This window comes from Haplochromis burtoni, unplaced genomic scaffold (assembly GCF_018398535.1).
Source record: "Haplochromis burtoni strain Fernald_Lab_line unplaced genomic scaffold, NCSU_Asbu1 Contig_97, whole genome shotgun sequence".
Taxonomy (NCBI): Eukaryota; Metazoa; Chordata; class Actinopteri; order Cichliformes; family Cichlidae; genus Haplochromis; species Haplochromis burtoni.
Window position 1 is genome coordinate 1290341 of NW_024582458.1, and position 19148 is coordinate 1309488.

The following is a 19148-nucleotide window of genomic DNA, read 5'->3' on the forward strand; positions in this document are numbered from 1 at the left end:
TGAAGCCGCACAGCTTTCATGCTCAAAAACCCCAGTGCCGAGCCGAAAGACAGAAAATGCTGAAATGCTGGAAAACGCTGAAGAATTTCACAGTTGTGTGTTTTTTCCTCAACAGAGACAATATCTCTCCGGAGTGAGAATTAAAACTGGACCGTTTGGAGAGTGTCAGCAAGACAGCACTCGGCAATTCAAACCACAGTACAGTGGTGGTGGTGATGGTGAAGGAGTGGTGGTGGTGGTCGAGATTTATGAATGAAAACACTGTCACTACTTATGCTAGCTTAAGTCACTAAAGACTTTTGCTGTACAAATCACTTTGTTTCTCTAAGTTACACCCAATCTGAAACTATTCTGAGCTGTTTTGATAACTGTGCAGCCGTCTCTCACTGAATACACTTTAAAAATCTTCTAGCATGTGAATGTATTGTAAAGATTGCTGTTTACAGCCTCTATATTCAAAGAGTTTCATTGTGCAGAAAACATTTGTATGCATACACATGTGTATCATTGTTACTTATAATAAAAGACACTGATGGGCACTAACACTTAGTACAATTACTACAAAAGGCAGATTTTTTTAAACTAACACTGTTTTCTGTGACTGTGCCGTTAGGTAGCCATAGTAACAATGATGGGAGCAAAGGGGAACGCAACAAATCTGAAAAGTGCGGAGGTCTACGTGGATAGATGGCTGTTCCTTTCAAAATCCTGAAGAGTATTTTTCTTGATGTAAGCTCATTACTATGGCTATGACAAGCGATGTCACATTTACTTACATCATGAAGTTGTATATTTAGTAAGGAATAAGCAGTGTTGGTCAAGTTACTTGAAAAACGTAATCAGTAACTAATTACTGATTACTTCCCCAAAAAAGTAATCCCGTTACTTTACTGATTACTTATTTTCAAAAGTAATTAATTACTTAGTTACTTAGTTACTTTTTAAAAGCACGATTTGCAACCTGAATAGGTAATAAAGCGATAGATCTTTCAGCCCAATTCTACTTTTTCTGCATAATTCATCATACAAAATGTAATCAAATGGAAAAGTCTCTTTTTTTAATTTGTTTTATTAGTTTTAATCTTTTAACTTTATGCATCAAGCAAAAATTTAATTATATGCAACATTCTCTGACTGGAATAAATTAGTTTAACATTTAAACCTATTTTCTGCACATTCCAGCACATAGAATATTTTTGTGTTTACACTCACTCTTTCAAATAGATGCAAGTAAAACACAGCAGAACATAAATAAAGTCAAAGACTCAGCGGTCCTGTTGCTCTATTTTCACCTGTAAAGCAGGACTGCGGTAGGCGGAGGTTTACCCTGGTGCAGGTGTGCCGCGGTCAGTTAAAGAATCCGCGAGTTTCTCTGTGAGTTTCCCATTACGGCGTTGCGCACTCGGTGCTTGTTTAGGGGGTTTTTTCGCTGTAAAAAGAAGTTTTCTTCCCACGCACGATGGATGCTAATGTTTTTGTCACTTTTTATGGAATCAAACTCAAAGTAAGGTCAGTACTTCCACACTTTAAACGCTGCACGCTCATACTCTCTCCCACACTCGCTATGTGATCCATTGTTGATCTGCACACAGCTGTTGTCACTAACAGCGCACTCGCTTACGTCATTGTCATGGGACATTCTCGCAAAAAATCACGGTTTTAGTAACGCAGTAACGCAGCGTTCCTACGGGAAAGTAACGGTAATCTAATTACTGTTTTTACAATAGTAATCCCTTACTTTACTCGTTACTTGAAAAAAGTAATCAGATTACAGTAACGCGTTACAAGTGCCCATCTCTGGGAATAAGCTATATCTGCTTTCTCATCTCCACTTATCTTTGTGTGATTTGTAATGCTTAATTTTATTTATCACCTTTGTTTTCCCATCATGTAACATTTACATGCCTCAAAATTTCCTGTTACCTTCTTGCCTGCACACATCCTCTAAACCAATCAGCACCTATTGTAGCACCTGCTTTTTAAAAAAATCATTCTTTTCTGTTAATTTTCTGGCTTCCAGGCTGTCTGTCATGCTCCCCCCTCTCCTCCACCTAATCCAGGGTGTCTCAGCCAAGATCTCCATCAACCATCTGCTTACTCTGACAGACTCCAAGGGGTCCAGTTACTATCTCTATGATGCTGCTTCTGATTATGGTCCAAAAGAACTTAAATGTAAGTTAAAATAAATAACTTGATTTATTTTAAATGAATTCACTTCATGGAACGGAGGTAAAATAAATTTTACTCTGTATTATTGCCTCGTTGGGTTTTGTGATGCCCATCCTTCATCCTTACAATAACGTTTAAGGATCTTAAAAAACATTGTAATTGGTGTGATTCACAGTGAAATCTGTACTTAAAAAATAAAATTCATCTAAATATGTTGGTTATGAAGGTAGTAACAATATAACTTCCCGTGGGGACTGAGTCAATAAATGCTGTATGAATTTGGGCTCGTCAAAAGGAAATTAATAATTTAAAAAAAACCCAAAAGGACAGGATTCATTAGGTAAAGTGGCTTTAAACAGTACTGTTCACCAAAGCAATGTATATTGATTGTGTTGGAGAATTTGTTGTTAGTCTTTGTTCACACTAATTTCCTGGCTTCTGCACCCTCAACCTGCCAATATGCATTAACACCCTTTGAAGCTGCAAGCAATGTCTATCCTGCACCTGTGTGCTCATAGCATGCAGACACATCTTGTTGCACTAGTGAACATGAAACACAAATGTATTACTGTTTTTATTTTTTCAATTAAAAAAATACACGTTCTTCAAAACACTGATTTTCAGGACCGCCGGCTTTACAAACTACAATTCTCTGTTTCTGGGATGTGCATTAAAATGCTTTTTAAACTTTGCAGCCAAAATGATAGGCATTTGGTTTAAAGGGGTTGTTAAATAAAGCACAATGTAAATAGGGCACAGCGAAGGGAGACAGATTTATCCTGTTTGCTTGCAACTCCGAGGAAAGAATACAGAATAAGTTTTGCAAGAAATGTCAGAGGCTGCCTGTGGAAAAGCTCTACTTTTGTAAGAATTAAAGCAACACAGCCGGTTAAGAAGTGAAATCTACCTTTTGCAGAGCTCCTCCAGGAAAAAAAAAAGGCATTAATCTTTTGTCTCCTGGGTAAAATATATTTAGAACTGAGGCATGTTTGACACAAACCTCTCCAAAATTACAACTATTTGTGTAATTTTGCCATTACAAAGGAGCACAGAAGAGCTCTGTTTTGCCACCCCTGCTGTGATTCAATATAGACAGCACAAAGTTTTAAAACATAGTCAGAAAAAGTGAGACAAAACCACTAAAAAAACCAAAACAGGCACAGGAAACTGTTTGAGTAGGCCACGCTCTCATTAATCTCAGATTTTCTACCTTCCAGCTCTGTCTCCTGTCTCCACCTACAGAAAAGAGGTCTTTTATCTCCATACATCATATAGAGGGTTGTCAGGATGTGTCTTGGGTACATCAGTGGTATAAGGCTGTGCCTCATCCTAGAGAAATTTTTTTTGCATATTAATATGCTCTCTTATAAAACCACCAAGCCATGTGTCTATTAAGCTAATGCATTTATTTGTGGTGATGCTTTCCTCAAAAAGTTTTACACCAGCGTTAATTTGCAAGCGCAAAACATTTAGCATGACGACATATAAAAGTGCAGTTCAGCAACACAACTAAACAAACAGCAGCTTTCACTGGTGAACGCCGTGGGAACACTACAACAATCAACTAAACAGTAAAGGGTGTGTGTTAAGGTCACTTTAAAGAACAACAGACAACTGCAGCGTTGTGTTCCTGCATCATAAACAGCTATAACGGATGAAGAACCACAGCTGCAGGAGAGACAGTGTACAAATGTAGGGCTGTGCAAAAGAGTCACATGCTGGGTCATCTCTGTGGTTTAGAAGCCCTTCGGTTACGATCAGTTGTTTTTTCCCAAGTCTAAAAATTGTTTGGATCTAAAAAGTACATTTACTAACATTTGCTTATTGTGAAGGTAAAAAAATAGCTTCAGTGAAAATATATTTTCTGTTGAAAATTTGTTGGTCATTAAATGCACACCTGTGGTCGTTTGTGGCACACAGTCTCTTTTTTTTTCAGTTAAGCATTCAGGCACGAGGTAATGTTCTGATATGAATTACAGAAAGATGGATGAAAACTGAAAAAAGGCCATTGTTGTTATTTCTAGTGGTAAATGGGACCAGTTGTTGTGTTCCAGTGTGATTAAATCCAGACACAGTGATGTAGAAGTGTGTCCTGTAGGTTTATCATCACAGTAAGAATCCAGTTTTGCTTGCAACTTGTTATAACCTGATACCTGCCCTGGACCCTCTCAGTGTTATATAACGTGTTAGGAGTTAGCTGAGTAGATAAAGGCTTTGGAACTGTATTACCGGTTTATTTAATACAATATTTCCTCCATTGTCCCATTAATACTTGGTAGTTTGGTCTGAGACTGTGCCTTAGGCAGCAGACAACGACAATTTAGATATCAGACCAATCACTCAAAAGGAGACTCAAAGAATGTAAAATATATGGAAAAAGACAAATCCAGGACACACACTGCATCCTGTACATACTGAATGACAGAATGAACATGTCAGATTTCCAAATGTAGAAATCAGAAGGTCTTTTAAGCATGCACAAGTAATTAAAAGAAAAAAAAAAGGCCGCAACTCAATGGATAAACCAGTATTTCATCTATGTAGTAGAAAAGCAACATTTACATTGGATGTTTAGGCATTTTAATATCAACCTGTCACAAAAACACATACCATTATGTTTGACAGGTATAAACAGTACTTTGTGCAACAAAGTGATTTCCAAGGAGCTACCAGCCACAACCTTGTAATATCTCGGCATGTTGTCCAGTGTGTCCTTTAAAAGTTTGAGGAAACTAGATAAGTTGCTGCCCTAAAAATCATCTACAGTAGAAGACATAAAATAATGATGACATATATGGTCCTTCAGTTGATCTACTATTCACTAAAGCCTGATTGGAAGGGTGGCTGTCAAGAAGCCATTAAGTAAGAGAAACATGAAGAAAAAAGCTGAAGTACACCAGATTACACAGCAGGTTTTATGGACCAAATTCTCATCAATATGTTTGCAAGGATCAGGAGAGAGGTACAACAGTGAGCATTTCAACATTGCAAGTGACCAATCACATTGTTGTGACGTTATTCTTTTGGGTGCCAAGCCATTCGTGCATTTATGAAATTCCAATGTTGCAAGGACAATATCAATTCTGCTTACCGTTTATTAAAGGGTTAGAGTCAGAGTTAGAGTCAGGGTCCGTTGATCGGCGGACAGAGGCGGTTTCTCGCAGCTTAAGTACAGTTTTTTGTTTTACCGCAGTTTTTTCTGAAGTTGCAAAAGTATGACGTTCTGATTGGTCACTTGCAATGTTGATCCTGGAACAACATTTAGTATGATGATCTGGGAACAACACCAAAACATGGTGGAGATTCAGCCATGGTTAAGGACTCGGTCAGTGGTGCTGGGAATCTCGACAAAATTGACGAACATGTCACAAACACAGAAAAGTACCGTCAGGCTTTGACTGAAAAACACAAATAGAGCTACAGACTGGAATCCTCTGAAGCCTGATCGCAACATTAACAAAACAAAAAAAGTTGTGTAATATCATTCATGAATCTTGATGAACAAGACTAACTAAAGAAATGATAAGCTCGCCTGAAAGAGTTGAGGCTGCGTTGAAGGATAAATGTTGTCATACCAAATGTTAACTTTCCAGATTGTAAGAATTGTACAAACTTTTTTTCCCCCTTATATTCTGTATTTCCATAAATGCACTTTTCTATAAATGAATGCACCTATTTCACATTTTACTAGCAAGATATAAAGAAGTTAGTGGTGGAGCAAGCCTTTTGCACAAGCCTGTACTTCTCACTTTCGGTATGCTTGAAAGGAATTCGAGTATTTCTCCTTACTCATTTGTAGGTCTTTTTTAATTTGTTTGCTTTTTGATAGTGATTATCGTGATGTGCATCTTTGTGGAGTGCTTCAAAAGTCCTGTTGCAGTTCACAGAGCATACTCGTACTCACAGAGCTGTCGTTACTCTCAGTAACTTAGTTTTCCTCCAGTTTATTAAAGGCTGTTGTTACAGTATCAGCATGCAGGTTTGGCTCTCTCCACTCTTTTCAGCTCGACCTGATAAAGCACCCCAGCAGCTAAAGATAACACTACTGAGCGCTTCACAAACTTGCCCCTGCCTATTGTTGCTGTAATCTATTTAGTTTCTTGATACCAAGGAAAAGGAAGTTGATAAATGATCTGGCTACACAGAGCGTACTGAGCTGTGATTAACAAAGGCTCTGGTTAGGCTTGCAGAGATTAACCAGTGCTTGTCATATTACAAATGTGACTCTCTGTCTTTTGCTCTAAATTCAAAGCATCTAACAAGCAAAAGCAATAATGGAGGAAGGAAATGGAAAAAGGTTGACAGATTGTTTTTTTTAATCCATCCATTTCTTCCCTGAGCCAAAATGGCAACTGTATTAGCAAATACAGGACTGCTACCAGTATCTACTCTAAGATTCCTATCACCATTACTGCTACCACTGCTCCTGTTACTAATACTGTGGGTGCTACGAATTAAAAAGTAATTATAATTTGCATATATCAATCGTTTGGTAATGCTGATATTCCCTGACTCCCTGCCATAATTTGCAGTTGGGCTCTATAACCACTCAAGCATCAGATTTCATAGATGTAATGTACTGCAGCTGCTTTTGATAAAGGGAAATGACTGATGATGCTTTGGGGCATTAGAGGAGGAGACAATCAATGTATTCAGTCAGTAACAAATGACCAGAAAATTGAAAGATTTTCACCCCTCATGGAGTTAACAGCGTATTAAAATTCAAAGTGTTTGTAACAACGTGACACGCTGGTGTTTGTTTATAATAGTAAGCCTGCACCAGCACCTTTTCGCAAATACACAGTAGTAATTATAAACGTCATTAGCAACCTGCAGCTAGAAATCTGCAAGCAAATGAATGATACATTTGTTTTGGATTGGACTCTGTCCACTCAGAGTACCACTCAGTTATTATTGTGGCTGTATGAGTGCAGCAGGGGCACAGATCTTTAAATCTTCTCCCCCTCACCACACTGGTTTCCACTCCAAAGTTTGGCGATTTAGAGAGCAGTCCAAAATCAGTCTACTGCAAATGCTTGTTCCAAAAGGCAACTGATGTCTTTGTGCAGGCAGTGCAGAATCCTACCTTGGATTAAATTAGCTTTGGGAGGAGATAACACGTTTGGTTAATGTACTGCACTGGTCCCAGGAGATCCATCGTCCAGTGATATCAGGGCGGAGAGCCAAACAGAACCAGAGGTGATCAAAGGAGCAGCTCTGCTCCAATACAGGTCTATCTACAACTCAGTTTGTAACACCTGTTGAGAAGGCAGCTACATTTATTAGGCGCTCATGTGTTGTGGCACGCAATAGGCGGATGCTGCTTTTGTGACAATCCCGACAGAGCTAGAGCATAAATATAAGCTATTTGAAGTCAAACAGGATACACAAGCTTTTATGAAAAGTCTTCTCATGCTTGCATGCTGTGCAAATAGCACAAAGCATTGAGAGTTTTGACCTCTTCTGAAAACACAGACTGTACTGTCACAGACTACAGTGCAGCATCATGAAAGGAAGGCTGTTGATTCCATAAATGTGTAAAGCTCTTAGAGATGACTAATATTTTACTTATATCTTTAGAGGTAGCTTTAAAGATCTTAAATAGCTTATTTAGTTACAATATATCTAAAATGCAAATTAATTCAACAAAATAGTACAAAATTAATGAAGCTATTTAATATTTAAGTTGAAGCATCACCCAAATTTTACTTAATAATGCACGGACCAACTGCAATTCATTAGTTTTATTTTAGATTTTAAATGGATTTTATTTAAAATGGGATCATGTACAATATTAATATAAATGTTATCATTTTATGCATTTTACCAGAGGTAGCTTAAAGCACCCATTAACACCTAACAGGAAAACAATAAATAACTAAACATTGTGAGTCTTTCAGCTAATATTTCAATTTTTACTTAATGATATCAGACTGGGAAATTTATTGAGTTGAAGCTTTCATAGAGAATGTGGTTGCCCAAAGGCAGAATGACAAAAACAGACAGCACGTCAGATTTTTTTACATTAATAAATCAGTTTTTTAAAAATATATTCACATATGTTTTTCATATTTCTTGAAAATAAGCAGTTTCCTATATTAGTGCTTGACCACCAAAGGAGACACATTTATTTAGACATTTTTAAGTTATTGCAGCCCAGATTCTTTCCTGCACTCAGCCACAAAACACGAAGGAAAACATACAAGGATGTGTTTGAATGAAAACCAGTAAACGAGCAAGAACGAAGAAGAGTAAAGCTGCCACAATGTCAGGATGTATGACGCATTCACTGAAATTGTTTTAATCAAAAAGCAGAAGGCTTGCAGTTCATTAAAGGAGGAATAAAGGCACATGAGTGTGTTTGACAAATGAGTGCCAAAATAGGGCCATATGAGTGAACAGGAATAGTAATGTGCTTGCTCAGAGGATGCTGGTTTACACTGATAATTGTCATTTACTTTTAATTTCTGTTTTAGAGCTTTTAACCATCGGATGTGGTATTTCTTTACACCGGCTGTTTTTTGTCATTGCTTTGAAAGATTTGCTCAGCTCGAATGATTTGAAGTAGAGTTAAAATTGAAGAAAAGTGTTTTAGTATTGGGTCTGAGTGTCTTTATGGTAATGTTATGGTATGACAGGATAATATAAAGTGTAAATTAATAAAGTGAACAGCTGTGCACACAGACCACAGAAGGATGCTCTTGTTTAGATCACCGTACTGTACGTCAGCAGGACGAACAGTTCTGTGTGATTCCCTGTTTCTTTTTTCCTTTGGCAAAAATGAAAATAAATAAATAAACAAACAAAGCATTCAAACTCACCGACATGGCTTAACAGTAGGTCATAGAGGTTCTTGTAGAGTAATCATAAAATGGGCACCAGCAACTTTGTTGTGGAAATAATGTACATATGCCACAGGCTTGATGAGTCCTTATTTTTACAGAGTACTTGCTTGATGTGGTTCTGTGAAGTCTGGGTGCAGGTCTGGTGGTGATGAAGCTAAACCATGACAGCGCTACAAAGCAGCTCGCTGCTGTGTATTCACATCACTGCTGGTGTGGGTGGTAAATTCGGACAGTTTGGAACTGACCAATTACTCGCTCGCTATTGAGAAATCATCTAGGAGAAAACGAAACATTTATTTTAAGAAGTGTGAAATAAAATATATAAAATGTCTAAAACTATTATTTTATTTTATTTTTTCATTTTCACTCAGGATAACCTCTGGACATATTATCAGAAAAATCATCAACATTAGAAAAAACAAAAAACCTAAAAAACCCTCATCAAAATATGTGAAAGGTTCTCTGAAATAACGACATAAAAACCTTCCACTTACATTAAAATCACACTGTTACTCCTTACTAAACACAGCAACGTTGCCTACAACACATTTTCTAATATGATCTAAATCCAGTCTCACTGAATGTATAGCTCCAATAAAACATGGAAATTATGGATCTTAGTAACATTTGTGCTTTAATATATCATAGCTTTCATAGTATTTCATACAAGATATTAAGCAGGGTTATAAAAGAATTAATACTCATATACTAATGGATGCTAAAAATATATATTAATACTAGATTTGCAGCTGTACTGATACCAACAGTACGATCTCCACCTCCTCCAGCTGACACAGATCCTCACACAGCACTGCTGCAGACAGGCCATCACACAGCCCCTCCCCTCACTAGCAGCCGAACAAACTTGGTGAAACATTTTAAAGACTCACACTCTGTCTTCATGAAGAATTCTAAGAGGTCAGTAACACTTCTGTTTCAATAACATTAAAATATAAAACACTATTAGTATTTACCCACATTAGTCATCCGTTTTCCTTAAACGTAGCAGTTAGCAGCTATGGCTAACAATAAAACAATAACATTACTGAAGCTAGGCAGCAAAGGTAACCAGTCCTGCCCATCTGTAATGTTTATAGGCAGTGTTCATCTTTTCAGGATAACATAATTTTTTGTTTCTAAAAAAGTAAACTAGACATAAAAAGTGCCAGCAGCTACAAAGGGTGCCAAGCCTCGAGGAGCATGGAGAGTAAATAGAGCTGTAGTAGAATACATTTGAACAGACCTGTAAAAAAAAAAGCGCAAAAAAGCCTCACGCTGCCTGTGGTATCAAAAGTAGCACTGAATATAGTGCCAACTCTAATCTGTACAGTGCAGCAAAAGCTAAAAAACAATGTGACTGGTTAGGGCGAAAGATATATCTAAAATCATGTCTCAAAGAATTTAGAGAGAATATGAATACATCAAAATATTCTTTTTCTTACTTACTTTCTTTCTTTGTCTTTCTTCCCCCTTAATGTCCTTGGTATATATAAATGACGCAGCTGATTGCACTTTGATACAGTGACTAAATAATCTAATTTATCTGAATCACAGACATCTGGTCTGATAAACAAACAGTGCTTTTCTGGAATGCCTAATTATTTCATTTGAGAGGTAGATGAGATTTTGAATACCTGCACTTTGCAGCATCTGCAGTTCTCTCCAAATTTAGCTGCTCCAAACGAAAATGACATTTTGTTTTTCTTAGAAGTGAGAGTGCTCATAAGGACACTGTTTCCTCTTACAAGTTTGGGAAATTACTTAAAGAAACTTAAATGAGCCACAAAATGAAAGTGATGATAATGAATTAAGATGACGCGTCACAGTTTCATTATTTAACAATTGGAAAACATCCACTGACCAACTTCAACTTATAGCTATGAAATAGTTGGCACATTAACATTATGTTCAGTATCTGTTTTGTTGCAAGAAATTGAAATACTTCTCTGTGTGTGCGGGTGAAAGAGTGTTGTTATGAAACCCTGACTGATTAGGTTAATTCAGAAACATTTATATTCATGTCAAACAAAACAAACAATGGATTCTGGCACCAAAATGTTTTTCTTTGTAAGCATTCTTCAGTAGCTTTTTGGCACCATTATGTTTCCAGGATCTTCAACTTACAATACAAAGAGCCTTGACATGACTGTGTTGTAATTTGTCACTACATAATTAACATTTAACTGAATAACACAAGCAGGGTGTCCTTGGGTTTGTATTTGGAGTAAGTTGTATTATCTTACTAGCAGATACACAATACATATTTATATTTTCTGTTAGTATTGTATGTTATAGCAGTGGTCCCCAACCTTTTTTGCACCACGGACCAGTTTATGTCGGACTGGCCTTTAAGGTGTCGCAGATAAATACAACAAAATAAAACCAGTACTGGTGCAAAGAAAAAAAGAAGATTTATTCATGGGAAAAGACCCGGGGAAACCGAGTTAATGATAAAAACGCAAAAAATAAAAAATAACCATAAAAACCCTGAAAACCATAAATTTCACACCCGAGCCTCAGCTCTTGCGGCCTGGTACTAAATGACTTGTGGATCGGTACCAGTCCGTGGCCCGGGGGTTGGGAACCACTGTGTTATAGTATGTATACAGTATGTGACCACTAAAAAAAAACTCAATATGAAATATATGAAAGGCACAACTAATAAGTGCACCTGTATGAGAATCATTAAGCTGTTCCAACTGTGCAACATGGTATTGAAGAGACATTGAAAACAGGATGACTTCACCAGACGTATAAACAGCATCGATATTTGGATAATAAGTAGAAGGTGAAAAGCCATCATCTTGAGTGCTTGAGAAGATGTCTAAAGCGTCCTTTGTGTCTAATTTTAAGGTTAAGAAGAGAAAAGACACAGTTCTTCCCAAACATCTCATAAGTATTCAGCCGTCTGGTAACCATTCATAACCAAAAACTGTCACACAAAGGCTTGGCTTTACTTTGGAACCACATTCAAACATATTCTAGCCTTGATGGTTGGGCATCATTTAGACATCTTTTAGAGCTCTAATCAAAAGAAAACTTCTCAATGGATTAACAGAAATTAGTAAATGGTTGAAATAAGGCTGAATTCAAGCCTTTGTTACATCCTTAAAAGAAGCTTTTTCACTTTTGACTTTTTGGCCATAACAGGACGTATTTTTAAAGGCCCGAACAGATTTAGCCTAGAAAACAATGTCCATTGATGTCTGGTGCTTGGAAGGTTTTAATCAAACGTAACAATGTTATCACTATATCTTAATATATTTTAAATATATTTATACTTCTTCTCTTATTCTCAGTGAGTTCGCATTGTCCAAATGGGGGGACATAACCCTCCAGACTTTTGCTCCTGGTTTCAAACTAGTTTCCCAGCATTGAACTAGAATAAGAGTGAAAAACCACCAAAATTATGAAATACTTTAAGCAGTTTCCCGTTACACTTTCTGAAGTTTAAATTCAGTAGCAGGTTAGATGATAGTTAAAACTGACTAGAAATGATAAGACTGATGTTTAGTCTCCAAAATGGACACGCAGCAAACACACAAAGGACTTTATGATAAACTCCAGCTGTATCCATCTTCATCTGGTATCAAACTCCATCCAAAGTTTGTTATAGAGTCTGTTAAACCATTTTAAGTGTTGAGCTCAAGTTCAGACCCATTCAAGGTTAATCCAGAGCTCCAAATTCTGCAACGGTGCTCAACAACAGCACGGCTCATAATAATAAAACTCAGCTTTGTGTCAGCTTTGTGTCAGATTTGTACGCTTCATCTCAAACCTTCAGACTGTTTGAATATACACAACAGATGTTTACCTATTTAGTGAAAATGTCGAAGTTTGATGCCAGAATTTCCAAACCAAGTTGTGGATTTCAGAATTTCACTGTGTTCTGTGCTACAGTTTTTTTTTAAATAAGAAATAAATAAATAAAAGATCATTTTAAATAAATGAGAAGTTCCAAGCTAAAACACCTTACTCACAGTGAATAACAGAGCCTTGATATTTTTCTCTCATTAACAACTTTTATCCCATTTTTATCTCAAAAAGCTGTTATTCTTTTGATTTAATCAAGAGATGCTGAGATGTTGCAGAGTGTGATGGTTTATAATGGAGATTATAAACAATTCTATTGGCTTATTTGTCTTATATGGCATTTTATGTAAATTATATGAATTTATGTTACTGTGTATAACTGCTATTTGAAAGATCTTGTGTAACTCAGACCGTGGTATAATAACACATGAAAATGCACTTTTTCACAGGGGAGAGATTGAGCTAAGAGACCAGGTTTCCTTGCATAAATTTTAAAGGGATGTTAAAAAAAAAAATGAGAATGTTTACAAAAACGCTACATGTAAGTCCTGCAGTTTAAGATATGCCACTTGTTTTCTGTCAGTGTGTTTCTGTCCACAAAGCTGTGAAAAAAAAATCAATCGATCGATAAAAAGGGACACATTGTTTCGGGTATATTTGTTGCATTCTTTTGAGTCGTCCCAGCCGCTCTATTCAATCCTTTAATGTCGATTCAAACAAAATAACAACACCCCGTGGGGAGCACAGTTCTTATCAAGCGCTTATACTAAATCAGCGAGCACCGCTGTCTCTCACACAACAGCCACACCCAGAGGAGCACAATATTACCTCTGAGAATGTGCTTGTGCGGCTCTTTACTGAAAAGCACACGCACGTTCAAACGAGGTGTAGCATCAGGAAGAATCGCAAATCTGGCCTCATCCCAAGAATACTTGGAAAGGAAATGTTTGCGGGCCTTATATAAGTATGTTTAATAATGCAACATTCCCAGTGCTCAGATCTCCCCCACCCCCCCACCGAAGTTGGTTGCTGTGTGGCGTTGCTCTTATTAAGCACTCAATTAAAGCCATTCCCAAGGAGAGGCAGTGCGCAACAATGTTTGAACTAGGAAACATTGCTCGCGCAGACAGTCTGTGAAGAGTCACCCCAGAGGAGTGCGGTGCCTTGAAACCGGAGGCCTAGAAGTGACAGATCATCATAAAGCATAGCCAAACCAGGGAAATTATTCTAATATGATTGGATTACAAATAGGGCATTTTACAGAACCAATGAGACCGAATAAATAGAGCTGGAGCATAAGCTGTGTCACTTAGCCTTCTTTCAAGATTTTGTAAAATGAAAGTGAACACAGAGACGGGATGCCTAACGTTAATGAAGAGCTCTGCTATATACTCAATTGTACTTAGTCCTGACAATGCACAGAAGTGTGCGCGCAGTTGTACAAAGGGGACGTATTTTGTTGTGTAAATCAGACTTATTCATGAACTTGCTTTGGCTAAATTATGCAACAATTTTTTTATCAGCGGCAGATGGATGATTTTATATGTAAGTCCACGCAGATGAAAGATTTGTTTCAATGAAACCAGCTTGTGGTGTGCAGGAAAACATCAAACTGAAGGCAACTCATTTGGAGACGCTGCTTTTGAGGTGCCTTTTTGTTTTGGCAGTAATTGTATTTTTCAGCAGCTGTTCCAAACAGCGAGAACAAAATGCACAAAACTGTATGCTAGCCTCACTGTGAGGTCCTTGCATCGCTTTCCCTTTCATTCTGTGCTGACTCCATAAAGCGCTTTCACTTTCATACACTGAAAACAGAATTCATCTTTTCAGTATCTGCCCGATGGTGCGCTGACATTCCTGGAATACAGCCTAATCACAACTATCGTACCTTTTTAAGAGTTTGGCTGAGGAATAAACATGTAATTTTCCAGGATGCTGCTTGGCAGGCGAGATTTTTTATTATTATTTTTCCCCAACACTCGCAGCACCTTTGTCAAACAACTCTATTATTCCAAACAAGTAATGCATGGCATACATAAAACCGCACCACACTCTGGTAAAGTAGTATCAGGGGCCTGCAGCTTCCTCATCCATTATGGTGCTGTGGAAAAAAATCTCACGGTGCTGTTTGCTTTGAAAATCCAGCAGAGTGAAGCTGAAAAGCAGCCATGCTAAACAACTGACACCAGGCGTGTTTTTATTTACTGTTTGTTACTGAGCATACGTGTGATCAGCGGGGTGGGTGCAAATAGTTATGACAAATATTATAGCGTGTATTAGAAAGCTTATAAAAAGGGACAAGAGAGATCAAACGGCAGATACTAAACAGCCGTGATTCTCAATATGGAAACGTCAGGACCCCGTAAGGTTTACAGCTTCAGCTGACAATTAGGAAATATATTAAAATCTACTCTATGAAATGTAAGAAAGAAGTGAAACAGAAGCAAATTTTTCTCATTGCAAAAAAAAATTGTATCATTCAGAATTTCCGACTTCTTAGATTTCTTTTCTTATATTCAGTAAATTGATTATATTTTCACGTTGGATTGTTGGGAGAACAAAACGACTAAAAATATCCGATTGAGCCTGAAAATGCGACGGGTTTTTTTCCTTCCTTCTGTCTGTTTTCATATTACTTCAAAAAAATGATTCAACACCTGCAATACAAACAAAAACATACAAACAAATTAAACTGACTTTGCAATAAATAAAAGTGTATACTCTCCACACTGGAGACGTGGAAACCTGAGAATTTTCTGCATTTTTACATATATATAGTAATAATTACCATTAGTTGTCATAGTTAAAGCTAAACTAAATAGTAAAACTAGATTTATTTTAGTGAACCAAAATAAAAAATAAAAACTGGACCTTGGAGAAAAAATGAACTTAGAAAACAGGCTAAAATAAAATAATAAAGAAAATATCTGAAGCCTTGGTATTTGTTAATTGGGTTAAATTAGTTATCAAAAACTGCCTGATGAGGGTTTGATGGATGTTTTTATTGCACTTGTAAATCAACTGCTTAAAAAAGGTTCTGTTAATGTTTTAATATCTGTACTGATTTTCCAACTTTTGCCTCTGACATTTGCCATAAATTAAATAATAAGTAATAATAATCAATACTTACTTACTTAACTTGTACAAACTAAACTAAAACTATAAAAACTAATCAGAAACGAGCAAACCAACTCTGGAAATTTACTGAAATGACAAATAATTAACAACAAAAATTCAAAATGAAACAAAAACTAAGAAGAACTTAAAAAAACTATAATAACGGTACAACTAACTCCCTCTTCTCTGTGTTTTAGCCCATCAAACACCTCGAAACATAAAGGAAGGCAAGCATCCCGTGGCCAGGAGAAGAAGTGGCTTGGAAAATACATCTGCAGAACTTCACGGTCATTAACAGCCATACGTCACTGCAGATTACACAGCAAACTGTAGGAGCGAGCAACAAGTCTCATTATGCGCAGCCTCACCAACTCCCACCCAGCTTCTGCCTCTCACAGAGACTACAGCTGTAATGTTTGTACTTTCAGGATGTCCTGTGACATATCTGCACACATTCAGACTCACGCATTCTCTTTATCTTCTGTTCCGTTCCTTCGGCTAGCTTTCCCGAAGAGGCATGAAATAAAAATGACCTTGATGACACATTTCTGCGATACTTTCCCGAGGAAACCATGCAATGAAATTTTTATGCCAGGCCTCTAAATGCACCTATCCCGGGGTATTTTTAATGTCACTTCTGCGCCTTGGCAGTTCTGACAGGCTTGTTGGTTTTCATGCCGCCGCCAACCATTAAAGTGCTGTGTTTTCTTTTTTCAGTGCGGGCCTGCATCTGGACCGCCTTGGCCGCATCAGGCAGGCAGGGAAATATCAGTCAAGCGCAGCAATTATCATTAACGTTTGTGTGTCATGAGCTGAAGCCAACGGGCTGCTAATTGTGCTTCAGTTTGCCTCTGTATAATTATGCGTCTTTGTATGAAAAGTTTTAGGCCATTTGGTAGTTAAATTACACGCACAATCTTTTTTAACACTCTTAAATATTTATGCTTGGATTCTCAGGAGGGTCTCTGTTCTCCGTTTTGAGGTTCCGAGGCGATACCGTGCAATGCTGTTCAAGAAATAAAACTGAGCTGAGGAATAATCCCCAGTCCTCAACCCTTTTGAAAGAGAAGTATTTCTCCTTTTTCTCGCTGCTGACCTTTAGAATAAGTTCAGCGCTTGTCAAGGTGGATGACAAGCCTGTGCAACAGATTACACACAGAGAGTCACTGGAGCTGCTCAGTCAGACATAAAAACCTAATGCTGAATGAACAATGTAGGTAGGCACGCCAGCGGATTGATGCTCGTGTGCAGCACATTGTCTTGCCCTGCCTGGTGTTAACATTATATTAACACATTTCCTCCTCCTGGTGCCTGCATTAATTTCAGGTTCTTTTTCTGAGGATGGAAAACTAACAGAATCCCGTTCAGTTATCATTTGGAAGAGCAGTTTCGGTTTGGCATGTCAGATGTGCTGAAAACGCACAATGTCCACATCTATTAAACATATTAAACTGGGTTTATATGGCATTTACTGGCCATTGTAGACTCCAGGCCCTGCACAGGCTGCCCACATACAGCTTATGTAGTGACTGGCAGATGCCCTGATTGAAACCATTAGAGATACAGTGACATAAAGGCTGATTCACTACATGATGAGACAACAAAGTGACCACATGACAGGGACTAGAATGAAAACATCTTTGTTCCTGGTCACTTCAGTGGAAATCCTCAAAAGGTGCGTAAATTAAAGTGGGTGTTCCCGCCCCCTAAAATACCTGTGGTATTCAAAGGTGATTCTAAGAAAACGTCTCCTTTTCCTTAATTTCGCTGTGTACATGACTTAGACGGATTCCTGGGGGCCTCCGTAGGTGGTCAGCAGCAGCAACGGCAACGGAGGCGGCGGCGTAATCAGCCCCAAATCCGCAGGGATTATTGAAGGGCGGGTCAACGCTGGAGGATTACTAAACATCTGCACCGATCAGAGAGACGCTCACACACACACGCGCGCAGATTACTTTCACTTCCACCATGATAGTCCCACAACAAAGTAGACAGGCAAATGAGATCAGCAGAGGGTGAAATTCAGAGAAGGCAATCCCGCCCCGCCGCATCCCGTAACACAGCGTCAGGGCTTTAATGTAATCTGGGAAAAGTTGGGATGCGGAGCGGGATCTGTTTGTTTCTGAGCTCCCACTCACAGCTCGGGAGCTCAGCAGCTGGGCTGCTGGAGGTTTAACTTGACAAATGCTGAAGTAACCAAGTAAAAAAGAACACACTACTACTTGTACTACTACTACAACTGCTCCCACTCTTATTAACCGCACATCTTACCTTTCCTCGCAGAAGTGATATCTCCAATAATTCACGGCCGCAGATTAATCCGTATTTTGTCACTAAACAAAACTGTGCGTACACACATCACAGTCAAGTCTCGGCGACGCTCCCGGCCAAAAATAGATAGCCTCCCCGTCTGAGTTGTGCGCAAAAGACGCTGCTCCCTTCTTTTGTGTTATCACTGCGCTCTTCTCGTCTGTGCGGCACTACTGTGTCTCCATCCCTGCCTCCCTGCCCCTCTCTCTCTGTCTCTGAGTGTCAGTAGCACGAGTAGCTGACGGTGTGGCGTCTCGCGGGTTGCATATTGGAAAGTGGAAAGCCTCTGTGTGCTGCTCGCTCACTCCGATGCGTCAAGTCTCCCCTCCCTCCCTGCCTGTACTCGAACCGTGCTGGAGCGGAGCGGGACGCACGCACACGCGGCGGAGTGGAAAGCCAGAGAAGGAAGAGGAAAGAGAGAGAGACAGAGAGGGAGAGAGAGAGCGCTGTCTTGTCTGTCTCCCCTACCGACCAGCCTCCTCACTGCTTCGGCCATTCAAGTGGAACAGACACCGACCGTCCTCTTCCTCCTCCTCCCCTTACTACTACTACTTTTTTCCTCACCTTCTCCCGCTCTCTTCCTCCTGCTGGGATATCCAAGGAGTCTGGCTGAATACATCAAAAAGGGATGTTTGTTAATCGCTTGTTATACTCTGGTAAACAGCCCGTGTAATATTTGTTAGAAGCAGTAAACCACGAAGTTTTTGTAACTTTCTTTAAAGTATTGTCTAAATGTTCATAAATGTTATTATTTGGTGTGTGTTCGTGTGTGGTGGTCTCATTAAATCCTACATTTGCTGCAAGTGATGTCATTTGAGTCTGCAGGGTTGAGGGAAAACAATGGCACAGAGCTAATGGTGTAATGGCGTGAAAGAAGTGGTCTTTTCAGACTTT

The 19148-nt window shown here is 38.5% G+C and overlaps 1 protein-coding gene across 2 annotated transcripts in view; it reads right to left on the bottom strand.

Moving 5' to 3' along the window:
• LOC102300736 (contactin-4) overlaps positions 1 to 18741 on the bottom strand; it is a 180832-nt gene extending 162091 nt beyond the window's left edge. Inside the window, exon 1 of one of the 2 annotated variants that reach the window (XM_005933441.3) lies at positions 18216 to 18741. The gene's annotated coding sequence lies outside the window, so the exon portion shown is untranslated. The remainder of the gene's footprint in view (positions 1 to 18215) is intronic. The other variant, XM_005933440.3, reaches the window with a different exon arrangement.
• Between the last annotated feature and the right edge of the window lie 407 nt (positions 18742 to 19148).